Source organism: Cotesia glomerata, linkage group LG6 (genome assembly GCF_020080835.1).
Source record: "Cotesia glomerata isolate CgM1 linkage group LG6, MPM_Cglom_v2.3, whole genome shotgun sequence".
Classification (NCBI taxonomy): domain Eukaryota; kingdom Metazoa; phylum Arthropoda; class Insecta; order Hymenoptera; family Braconidae; genus Cotesia; species Cotesia glomerata.
The window spans coordinates 17,169,910-17,183,280 of NC_058163.1; the positions used below are offsets into that span (position 1 = coordinate 17,169,910).

The window sequence follows — 13,371 nt, forward strand, 5'->3', positions numbered from 1 at the left end:
CATTTACATTTTTAACAAATTTTGAGTATTCGGTAAAATATTCATCCAATAACTGGATATCAGTTATGCTAAGTTTAAATATGAAAACTTTACAGCTCAAAGGATTTCATTTTAGCTTTAATTCATAATTTTTTTTTTCTTTGATGAATGAAATCGAAGATTTTTTGTCAAAGTTCTACATCATTTCCCGTGAATAAATTTTATGATATGGTCGTATATGCCCATATGTAATTTTTCGACCGAAGGTAGTATTGAAAATCTCTGACGGGCGCACGATCGCTAAATCGTCTCCTAAAAGAGATTTATATTTGAAGTTCCCTAAAATAAAAATCATTTCTTTTAATCTCCCAAGAAGCTGATCTGACATAGATTTTTAGTTCAATCAACTACTCAACCAATTTTGTTTAATATCACATTTTAATTAATTGACGTGAACATTTCTATAGAATTATAATAATTCATTTTTATAATCTGATATATAACCATGGTAATCTGCAAATTAGACTATATCATAAAATTTTTTCACGTGCTTGTCAATTAAAAATTTAACAAACAAAATCGATTCGATCCAAAAAAAAGTAGGAAAACGGTTGACCCTGAAGGCCATCCCTGCAACTTCCCGCTAATTCCATACCTATGCGCTTAAAATTGCACTTATGACTTTTCTGAGCTCTTCGAGCTCGAAAATACAGTTTATGTGTTATTTTGAGCTCTCGGAGCTCAAAGAAATAGCTTTTCTATGCTTTTGAGCTCTTTGAGCTCAAAAATCTTATCAAAGTTCGATAAAACACGATTTTTTTCATTTTCAAAATGCTATAACTTTTGAATCAATCAACCGATTTGTACGTGGTTAGCGGCAATCGATGTAGTTTTTTGAGCTCTATAAATAATTCTGAACAAAAAAACTAATCTGATAAAAATTTCAGAGTTATTACGAAAAAACACTTTTTTCGATTTTTTTCGACAACGATATATCTCACGAACGCATAAACCGATTCTGACGTTTTTGGTGGCAATCGATGCGGGTTTTCAAGGTTAAGAGCTGATTAGTTTTTGAGGTCGATCGGTTCAGCCAATTCGGAGATATTTAAAAAAAATGAAAAAAAAAAAAAAAAAACAACTTTTTTTTTCACTTTTTTTGCAATTTTTCGAAATCTACTGGTCCGAATCGGTTCCAAGTTAAAGGAAATCTAAGTTTGGCGAAGACCTTTCGAATGACACCAACTGCGATCAAATCGGTGAAGCCGTTCAGAAGTTATAAGAGGTGTACACACACACACACACACACACACACACACACACACACACACACACACACACACACACACACACACACACACACACATACACACAGGCGTACGGACACACACACACACACAGACGTACGGACATCATCGTAAAAATAGGCAGGGAAGCTTTTCAGGGCTTCAAAACGTCGAGATCTGTTGAAACCTCGATTTTTGCAAAACGGGGTGAAAACAATAACTTCTCGATTTTTCGAAAATCTTCGATTTTCTTAGCGGGAAGTTAAAAATATATTCTTTGATGTTTCTCTCGTATTTCAAAATAGTTCTTATAAATCAGGAAATTAATTCTTGAATCACTAAATTAAAACTCTTGGATAAAAAACAAAAAATTCTCCATCCAAGAAATTTATCTTCAAACGAAGTATTTGATTGTTTTCAAACAAGATACACATAGATTTCGTTCAAGATTTTTTTTCCAGTTAAGATTTGTCTTCAAAATTAGTTTCTTGAATCAAGATAGTCTTTTTATTAGCGTATAAAAACTTCAAGTAAATAAAATAATAACAAATCAACTTATTGTTTTTGTAAATTTATCCTGATGTTTGTATTTGTAAATTACTGGAACTTTCAGTAGAGGTCACTTTTATTTTAAATTAAAACAGCTCTTTTGACACCAATATTTAAATGAATCACATTGGAAGAGCTTCAAACTCTTCATTTAAAACTTTCCACGATGATGTAATGAATTTAATTATATTTCAGTTTATTACAAAAGTTTTATAAACAATACAAGGTAACTTAATCAGTAGAAAAATTTTATGCGATAATAAACCACATAGTACTTCCGTACTTGAGATGTACAATATTGCTTTTAAAAAACTTGTGTCAATAGCTTTTGGAGTAGAAGTGATGCTTAAAGTTTTTTTAATGTACAAGACTGAAAACTTTAACGCTGGTATCAAAGATTTCATTTAAAAAAAAATACCCTTCTTAAAAAAAAAAAATAACAAAATTTGGTGAGCTTACTTGTTCGAAAGTATGAGATATTTACGTGATACTTAGAAAGCTATTAGCAAAAAAAAAAAAAAAAAAAAAGAGTAATATAGTTTAATAAGAAAATATAATTCAAAAACTAACGGTTACTGAACGATAATTGTATATAAGATGACGTGTTGAAAAGGAATGATCGTTACATAACTTACAGCTATTGAAGAAAGAGGTTCTCATTCAAATAAATCATCACTAACGTTTATTTAATTTATTTTTTAATGCTTAATATAATAACGTATTATAATTCAATTATATTTAATGTATTTAATATTTTTTGTAACTTTTAACCTTTGTTTTCTCATAGTAAAAAGAGATATTTGTGTCTCTATTGGTTGAAAGAATTAACTTAAAGACAATAAAATTTGATGAAATAAAAACTTTGTTTCTTTAAAAGAAGCTTTTTTTTGGCTCAAGATTCTCAAAATTTGAAAGGTAGAAAGCCCGGTGTTTAATGAAATAATTAAGATGATTTAACTCTAAAGATGAACATTTTTAACTTTATTCTTGAGGAGTAATCGTTAAGCATTGAAAAATTTTTACTTAGAGCAAAAGATACAAAGATCTCAATTCAAGAACTTATAAGCCAAGAAAATAAATGCTTGAAGCAAGACAAACAGATTTTTACTAAACATTTTTTTTGCTAAAAGCTGTATAAATGTCTCAAGAATAGTTTGAATTAACCGAATTGAATAATATCATACCGTGAAAACAAATTCGAAAAAAAAGTTTTGAGTAATTGCGAAAATCGTTTGATGTTTTTCGATAAAAATAAAAACAAAGCTATTTTAAATTTAGTAAGTATTCCGAAAGTGTGGCTGAACAGTGAGTATAAAAGATGTCATGAGTATATGCAATTATGTCTCGGTGACCATGACATTACACCGGCATTGAATCGAGTCTAATTGTATACTTTTTGTACTTTGTGGACTTGCAAGTATAGAGAAAAGTAAATGAGACAATATGTGAACTCGTATCTAGTTACATGAACTTGGTGTATACTTTATGATTACGTCCATTGTGTACGTATTACAATCTGCATAGTGATGTAATTAAGAGGGCTTTTTTTTATCGCATTGTTAATAAACTCAGCTTAATTGAAATAACAAGGAAATTGGAACCGGCGACGGACAGAAGGTTAGGAAGAAAATTTACAAATTTTCTTACTGATTTTCAATGTTCAGTGTGTTAATAAACACGCTACGCTTGAAAGGTCAATTTCTGTTATCAATCCAACCACTCCCAGCATCCGCAATACAGGTGCTGTAAAAACAAATACACTCATACATATATTTTTATGTTATTTTATCTCATTGCCACTCCTTTATTACTGGCTATTGAATTATTTATGTTTTTTTTCTTTTTTGAAATCAATGACATTAATTCATTACTTCCTTTCTATTTCATTATTCGCAATCTTTTATCTATCCAAGCCTTTTTTTGTTCATCACCGGTTTAATGAGATATTAACACAGAAATTGATAATCAAATGGTCGAATGAGTTTAATCAAATGATGAAAAAATCTTCTTATGTCCTGATAATCTAATGGTAAGAGAGTTTCCTTTCAATACAATTAATAATCAACCACTAAACAAATTTTTGTTTTATACGACATACCAATTGACGTACACATTTCTAAAAAAAAAAATTAAAAAGTTATAATAAATAATTTTTTTATTCTCATAATAAGTACCCTGATATGAAAATTGGCCATAGATAGAATGGCTAGATAAGAAAATTTTGTCATGGGTCGTAAATAACCGATCGGTTTAAAAGTTATCTAAAGAAAACCTGAAAAATTTTTTTTTGCAGTTTTCTTGAGATTTCTCAAAATCTTCTTGTTCGAATCGGTCTAAATTATAGTCAAAATCTAAGTTTGGTCAAGCCCTTACGAATGTTGCGAACCGCGATGAAATCGGTCAAGCCGTTCAAAAGTTATGAGAGGTTTATATACGGCCGTACACACACACACACACACACACACACACACACACACACACACACACACACACACACACACACACACACACACACACACACACACACACACACACACACACACACACACACACACACACACACACACACACACACACACACACACACACACAAACACAAACACACACAAACACACATAGCCGCACGGACAGCATCGCGGGAATAGTCAGGAAAGCTTCCTGTAACCTTAAAACATCGAGATCTGATGAAAACTCGATTTTCGCAAAACGGGGTAAAACCAATAACTTCCCGATTTTTGAAAATTTTCAATTTTCTTAGCGGGAACCCGAGTCGAAATTTCGATCGGATATTGAACCTCCTGATCCGAAATTGATCGTACTTTGAGCTCCATGGTCCGACTAGTTCGTATATTGAACTTCCTGATCCGAAATTGATCTTACTTTGAGCTCCATGGTCCGACTAGTTCCGATTTTGAACGTCTTGGACGTACTGTTTACCGAGAAATCGGATTTTGAACTCCTCGGTCCGACCGTTCATCGAGAGATCCGACTTTAAACCTTCAAGTCCGATAAAAGTAATAAATAAAATTTTATTAATTATAAATAATTATTGAACAAATTAAACTAATCACAAAAATAATTTCTGTCCATATTAACCTGTAACTTTCATGGATTTATTCTATTTATTTATACATTTATTATGTTTTTATAATTCCTCAAGCGCAATATAATTTGTGTTAAATTACATTTTTCGAGAAATAGTTCAATTTATTTTTTTTTTTTCAAAATCCTATGAATATATAAAGATAATATTATAATATGTGTTGAAATTAAGTAATTTCAAACACATATATCAAAATTATAGTTCCATTTTAAAATACATCAGTTTTAAAAATGTAAAACCTACTAGAAAATACTATTAAAAATAATTATTTATTCCTTGTAAACAATTTTTTCACAATATATATTCTTCAAATAAAGATGTAATTATAATAAATTCATACATATTTTTAATTAAAAATAAGTCTTAAATATATTTCTGATGTAATATTTAATACATAAAATGTAATTAGATTTTTGGCAAAAATCGTGATAAAACTTCATGGATAAGGTAAGAGCCCCAGTATATGCTCAGGCCCCAGTATATGCTCACTTCTGGTATTTTTTGCATTTATATAATTATTGAAAAAAAAAAAACGTTTAAAAAAATTTCCTTAATATTATTGAACTATTTCTGAATTTAAATTGATGATGTTATTAAATCTTACAATTTTTAATAATTAAGAATTAAATAATTTTTAAACGGCCGCTGTTATTTTGAACCATTTGCACAGGTGCCGCGTCGAGTAAAGTTTCCCAACAACGAAGACGCCTATTTCTAATTTGCTGTTTAACGGTTATTTTGTGCCTCAAATTTATAAACGTGTTGTTTTTAATATTTTAAAGTGTTTAATTTATGCAATAAAATAAGGTAAACATCGATTTTATGTTATTAATGAATTATTAAATGGTGATCTAGTACTAGTACCGTTTTTTTAGACATGTTCTAGTATATGCTCAATATTTATTTATTTTTAGTAAGAGGTTATGGCTTCTTGTAAGCATTTTTTAGATTAGACTTTACTTATAAGTTTTTAATGTTTTATCATAGTTAAAATCTTATATTAAATTCACATAAATAAAATAAATTTTTTTTTTCGAGAAATATTAAAAAAAATTTATTTTAAGGTCATATATGAAATTCAATTCAATCAGTTTATTTTCACTTCTTCTTACTTCTATTATTCTCGTTCCGTGTTATTTATCGGTACTGCTTCATAGATTTGTGTCTGAATTTTTACACGCTTTTTATAAGCTTCATTTGTATGTTTGTTTGTAACCGACTCCTGTGAACTTGATTTTGACCCACTTCAAACGGTCAGATTTCATTTAAACTTCGTAGACTTATCGAGGACCGATGACAATACATTAATTTGATGAGATTATTCCATTATCCTAATTAAGATCGTCAAGATTGAATGATTTTTTCACGCATCCTTCGCGTGAGAGCAAGAGAGATAGGGCAAGCGCGTGGTCTTGCGTATGCGTACTATTTTGATTCGAGCACTCGGCTCGGCACAATAGTCAAGGCAATAGTCATAATTATAGTTACTAATAGTAATCACGGAATTAATAGTAGTTTAAAATAAATAAACCAAACTAAAAAGTAGAAACTAAATAATAGTTAAAAAAACTAAAAAAAACGCTTTTTATAGAAAACCAAACTAAAAAATAGAAAATAAATTTTAATAAATTTGAATTAAGAGTAATGTAAACAATTTTAATAAATATAAATTAATAATAGTGTAAATAAGAAAAAAATGTATTTTATTTTAAAAAAAGCGTGGGGTGCTTTTTAAGCTATTGTCGAAATAATAATCCTTATACTTATATCTGTCAATAAAATATTTATAACTATTGACACCATGCACCCTACGCTTTTTTTTTACAATAAAGTACATATTTTTCTTATTTACACTATTGTTAATTTACATTTATCCAAATTCATTTTCTCTTTTTTAGTTTGGTTTTCTATAAAAAGCATGTTTTTAGTTTATTTTAAACTTATTACTTATTAAATTAAATTTAATTACTTATTAAACTATATTACTTATTATATAGAAGCAAGGTGCTGCTAATGATTCTACCGCGACACCTTCAATGTTTTCAGTTTTATCGCACTTACATAAGAATGATCTTCTATCATTTAAAAAATTATCACCATTAGCAACAAATACGTTATTTGCAACTACTCCACGAATAATAGTAAAGTGATGATTAATTTTACAATTACGAATGTTTTGTAAATAAATACAGCATGATCATTGCATAAAACAATAAATCAGTCCAAATTGGAGATGGTTATTTTTTAGATATTGCACCACTAAAGATTGTGTTTGCAAGTTATCTTTATACATTTCAGAGACATATAGCTTATTCTTTTTCATAAGCCTCAAGTATAGTCTTATAGTAATACTATCAATTAATAACTCACTTCATTGAATTTCAAGCATAATTATTAATGGAATATCAACATTTTCAAGACACTTGTAATTGGCAACACTGTAACAATTATCAGAAGTTTGATTCAAAATTTTTGTGTGTACTTTTTTGTCCTGACAAAAATTACGTACATTTTCATTTGCTGATAGTTGAATAAATTTTGTCATTATTATGAATTGGCTTTGAGATCTTGCTAGCTGCCTATCAATATGTCAGGTACCATGCAACAGTGTTAATATTTGATTATTCAGATCTTCGAATTCATAGCACGTATGAACCCACAAAAGTCCTAAATTTTTCACTGTCAGGTAAATGGATTAATGAGTGTATATTTAATTTATTGTTTAACCAAAACAATTGCATATCGTTAAAATTGATTTGGTCTTAAAACAATTAAAATGTAATAAGTTACAGTTGAATTTTTAATACTCTAATTTTAAACATTAAAATCTAAAATAAGATATTAAAAATATACAGAACAATGTACAAAGTCTAAGGTAATATAAGATAAGAACTTAGTTCTTGCATTTTTTTAACTAATAAACATTTGTAAAAAATAGTTAATTTTCATCTAAACACAATATCAAGTAACATAAATTATATAAATGATAAACCGTCACCTTACAGATTTAGTTTATGAGAATGATGAGATGTGCATCACCTCATCGGTCGTACGGCGTAGGGGTTAGTTATCGGTCTGGCAATCGCGCGGCTTTTGGGTTCGAATCTCGGTTAAAACGGAATGCGATTTTCACTTTATTTCTATAATTAGCAATAGTTAGGTCTAAATTAAGAGTCAAATGGTCTAACATTGCGTTACCTCTACATCAAAATCAAACTAAAAAAATGGCATTGAAAAATTCTTTTTTTTATAAATTTTTAATCAAATGGCATGAGCCAGACTTAAAAATTAATTATGGCCCAGTCCTGTTATTATTATTATTATTATCATTATAAAATACGATCAAGGCGTTCAAAATCGGACCGAATTTTTATTTCTGTCTGATCGTACTTTGGACTCCAGAGTGGTAAAAACGGAAATTTGTACCACTGTGGAGTTCAAAATACGATCAAATTTAACATGAAAATTTATCGTACTTTGAACTCCATGATCCGAAGTTGATCGTACCTTAGGAGGTTCAAAATACGATCAAAATTTCGACTCGGGAAGTTAAAAATCCAGAATAAATGATACTCTAAAATTGTAGTAGGGAAGGGGGGGGGGGCAAATGGGGTACCCCCAAAATTACGTAAAAAATTTTTTTTTTCCTAAAAGCTCTAACAGTTTTCAAAATAAATTTTAACGTCATTTAAAAAAAAAATTAAATAATATTTTTTTTTTCTAAAATTTTTTTACAGTAATTTTTATCGGCATCGTGAATCATAATAAATTTTTTTTTACATCTAAAATTTTTGTTTTTAGATTTTTAAGTTATCGCTATGAAAATCAATAATTTAAAAAAAATCAGAAAATTTTTGGTTTCACTCCACGGCTGCCCAATTTCAAAACACAGTAACTAACATTTAGAAATTTTTAAAAATTTTTCTTATTAAAAAAAAGTTTTCCTGCCAAATTGATGGAAAATTTGATTTATGAATAGAAAATACTTGAATATAAATATTTTTAAGAAAAAATACTTGAAATTAAGGTTTAAAAGTTATAAAAAATGCAGCAATGTTAAAAAAAATTAGGTATAAAAATTTTGCAGTTACTGTGTTTTAAAATTGGGCAGCGGTCCAGTTTTTGAAAATCAAGTTCTTATCAGATCCCCACATTTTGCGGCCCTAGGAAGTAGTTCTGAATATTCTGACGAAAGTGTCACCAAGTGTGTGTGTGTGTGTGTGTGTGTGTGTGTGTGTGTGTGTGTGTGTGTGTGTGTGTGTGTGTGTGTATGTGTGTGTGTGTGTGTGTAAACCTCTCTTAACTTTTGAACGGCTCGACCGATTTGTGGGATATAAGCATTATTCAATAAGGAACCCCATTTTGCCCCCAAAAAAAAAAAAAAAAATTTTTGGCGGTACACTGAAAAAAAAGTTTTCTGCTTTGCACAATACGATATTGCTACTGTCACAATCCACACGTTGCTATCTAGAAGAGAGTGATGTTAGGAAAGCTGTATACTGACGGTAGCAATAGGATCGTGAATGGTACCCGAATGGATCGTGACGGTCGTTATCCAGACTGCTACTTGTAGCTATACGGATGCATCCGTAACGACACACTCGTTGCAATACAGTAGATGGTGCTGAGTAGAAAACTTTTTTTCAGTGTAGTTGAAAATTTTAGTTATTTACTTTACAAACAACTAAAAAAAAATAATATTCGGCGTATTGTAGTCCTCACAAACCTAGTATTTCCTTAAGTACCCCATTTTGCCCTCCTCCCTCCCCTTTAAAGCGTTTGGTTAAAAAATAAAGAGGGCATAATGACACAGATTTGAAAAGTCAAGGGGTTGACGACCTTGCTAACAATTGGATGAGGGTTGGCCTCGTTACTTCATCGTCCTACTCAAATATCTATTTTCACTATAAGAATGCCCATTTAGATACAAAAAAAAATGGAATGTTTTCTTAATTTACAATACATGATAGACGACTGAAAGTTATTTTATGGGTACAGTTCATAATTGTGTAGCAAATTCGATCTGAATTTTCAATGTTAACTCAATTTATAACTTTGTTAAAATAAATGTTGAAGACCATTATTATAGAAAAATTTTTACAGACAAATGTAATATCAATTCAAGAGTTCTTTTATGATTTAATGTTTTTTTTTAAAAAGTTTTTCCAGAAAAGTTCAAAAGAGCATACTTCAAAAAAAAAATTTTTTTATATTAATCGAATAGAAAGTAAATATATGTATTGAAGGTAATTGAAAGTAATAAGTTAAGATCAAAGTCATAATTTATTTGATAAGAAAATTTAAGAATAAAAATCCAAACAAAATACAAGAGGTCAGAAAAATAAAAAAAAAATTCGAAATATTTTTTTTATTAGTATTAAAATAATATATGTTAATTTTTTTTTTGGTCGGTTTAGTCGTTACTTTTTTTTCAAATTCTTAAATTATAAGTGTTATACATGAATGAACAAATTTACACTTTTTGAAATGCAATTTTAATAATTGAAAAATAAAGAAATTCTATTATAAATAAACAAAAATTATCTGATAGATTTTATTAAAAAAAAATTACTATTCTTGAAAAAATGATATCCGACTTCAATGCTACATTTAGTTGTATTGTTTTAATAATAAACCGATCATGATTATTATTTGAAGGTAATTGACATCATAATCATTAACTTGAATTGATACGTAATTATAACTAATGCATCATCATTGACATTTGTTTAAGATAGTGTATCTTAATATTTACAATAAATAATATGTATGAATAGAAAATTTTAATGTCCCCCTACAATCATTATCTACTTATTTTTAAAGATAATGTAGTTTTTATTTTCGGAATTTGAATAGTGTATATTACATTTATAATTTTTAATGCCGGTTAATGTATTCTACTCATTTTTTATAATTAAGAGAGTAAGGAAAATTTTGTCTTCAATAATCTATATGAAAAAATTGATTTTCCTAGTTCAAGTTTGGTATCATCAAAAAATCAAGACCTGAATTTGTGCCTTTTTGAAATTAAATAGTTCTGACAATTTATAATGTACTAGAAATTTGAATAGCGCGAATAAAAAAATAATATGAAAATAAATTAAATGAAAAAAGTTTTAAATAATGGGCTTATCGTAAAAGAAGTGATCAATTTTTTTCTTTATTAATTTCCACTTATTCCTGTAGTTAAATTATAATATATAATAGCAGTTAAATAATTTGTTATCCATTCATGGGGATCAAGCTTTTGGTTCTATAAGTTGATTTTGCGAAAATCGTTATTCAGTTATCGGTAAATGGTCTTATGATACCGATAGTAGTAAGAATAAATTTATATAAAAAGTTCTTTGAATTATCTTAATTTGAACATTGACAATATCGAAAAATCATTGAGCCGGAGTTTTTTAAATTCGAATTTTGAACTTTCGGCATTGACATAGTGACTCCAGATTGTTTGAAATTATGTGACGATGAAATTTTTCAATCAACTATTTGTAAAAGACAAAAACTATAAAATTAACGTTTTTTGTTTGATTGCACGTACTCAACTACTTTAATTATTAAAAATAACAAAGTAAACGTAATGAAGATCTGGCTAATTTAAAAATAGAAGTAGAAATAAATCAATAAAGTCATTAATAGGTAAATCAATAAATCAACAAAAGACATTATATATGTGTTCAATTAACTCTATTATTTACCTTTCATTTTCTTCGCCTTCTTTAGGTAATTTTATTACATAGTAAACATGACCTCCATGTGAAGTCGTCATTCTGTTTGATTTATTTTTATTCACTTTTATTTTTTAATTAAAGTGATCTTTTAATCATCTTTAAACATTACGTATCTCATAGGAACACTATTTTAGATTAAACTCTCTGTATTTTTTTGTTTTTCCACTTGGAATTATTACACATTCAATATTTCTCATTATTATTATTTAAAGGTTGACAAAAAAATATATTTAAAAGTCATATCAAAGTCTTGTTTTTTTTTAACGTTAAAATTATTTCACCGTAATAAAAACCATTCTCGTTACCAGTTACTGAGTAAGTATTACGTACTGTTATTAATATAATTTTCTCACTACATAGGTATTAACTCCCCAATGCCACTGGTGGGATATATATAAGTCTATCGTCGTACAGTTATTTAAAGCACTTGCTGTATTTTTTCAGTGACAAGCTTACGCCCACGTTGATATTAACAATATTCAACAACGAAAGTCATTTGTTTTTAATACTTCAGATTAAACAAACTCTTTTTTTTATATTTATAAAAAAGTAAATGAATCATTGATAGTAAAGTTTTAAATTTTTAGGTTTGTTACTTTCTACAAGCATATTTTCTTTTTTCTATACTGAAAAGAAAAATGTATAATTTTAAGAAAAATTATTCGAATTTCTTAAATCCTGAAAATCTTATGAATTTAGTAATTATAATTACAAACATTAAAGAATAAAAATAATGGTTAAGTGAAAATACATTTATAAAAAGTAAAACATTTATTTGTGAGTACTATTGGCTCATTAGATATTGCAGAGTTGAAGTAACGGTAGAGGTGATTAGTAATAAGGGGTTCGAATCCTGACGAGGTTAGAAACCAAATCTTATTTCTTTGTATTACACGACTCATGATACGAAGCATCAGAGAGTGCTTTACGATCAAAAATATTTTTTTGCCTCATTTCGACAATTGATATATTTATTAATATACTATTTGACGAAAATTATACTTGCTTTAACTTATTTAGAAAAAGTTTATTTATTATGGTTAAAAGCAGTCAACATTAAGACTTATGAATCGTTTACGCTTATTCGAATTGTAAGTCAAATAGCTTACAAATAAATTACGATTTCAAAATAATCTTGCGATTACATATAGAATTCATATAACAGTGATATAAGTCATATTCTTGTAATTCAATATAGTATATTCAAATATTCAAATTAAAAAATTACGTAATGTAAATAAGATTTTCTTAAATGCAAGCAATTATTATTACCGCGAAACCGCACGGGAACTAGACATCAAAAAATTCAGTAGTGTTTTAGTTCATTATTTTTATATCCCGCACGACAATTTCTATGACTTACAGTCGACGCTCTCTGTATTGGACCTCTCTGTATTTGACCGCTCTCTGTATTTGACGATTTTACACAGCTCTTATGGACAAGGACGAGTCAAATACAGAGAATGGTCCTGTACGGGCAAGTCAAATACAGAGAGCGTTGACTGTAATTTCATTCACAAAATTAATGTTCGTTATTATAGTACGATCATGCGCATGATTTCCGGAGTGAAGTAAAAAATGAAAAGGAAGACTTGTGTCTATTCACCGTGTAAAAAGTTAGTATGTCAAATGAACGAAGCATCAAATTAAATAGTTGAATGTTACTTGAATACTCTATCTACCACTCGTACAAACGGATTTTTCAAGAGTTTTAGCAGCT

General features: G+C 28.4%; 1 protein-coding gene across 4 annotated transcripts in view; it reads right to left on the reverse strand.

Moving 5' to 3' along the window:
• The window catches only part of LOC123267765, a 165,170-nt gene that overhangs the window by 4,129 nt on the left and 147,670 nt on the right, over positions 1-13,371 (reverse strand). The gene's annotated exons all lie outside the window — the stretch shown is intronic.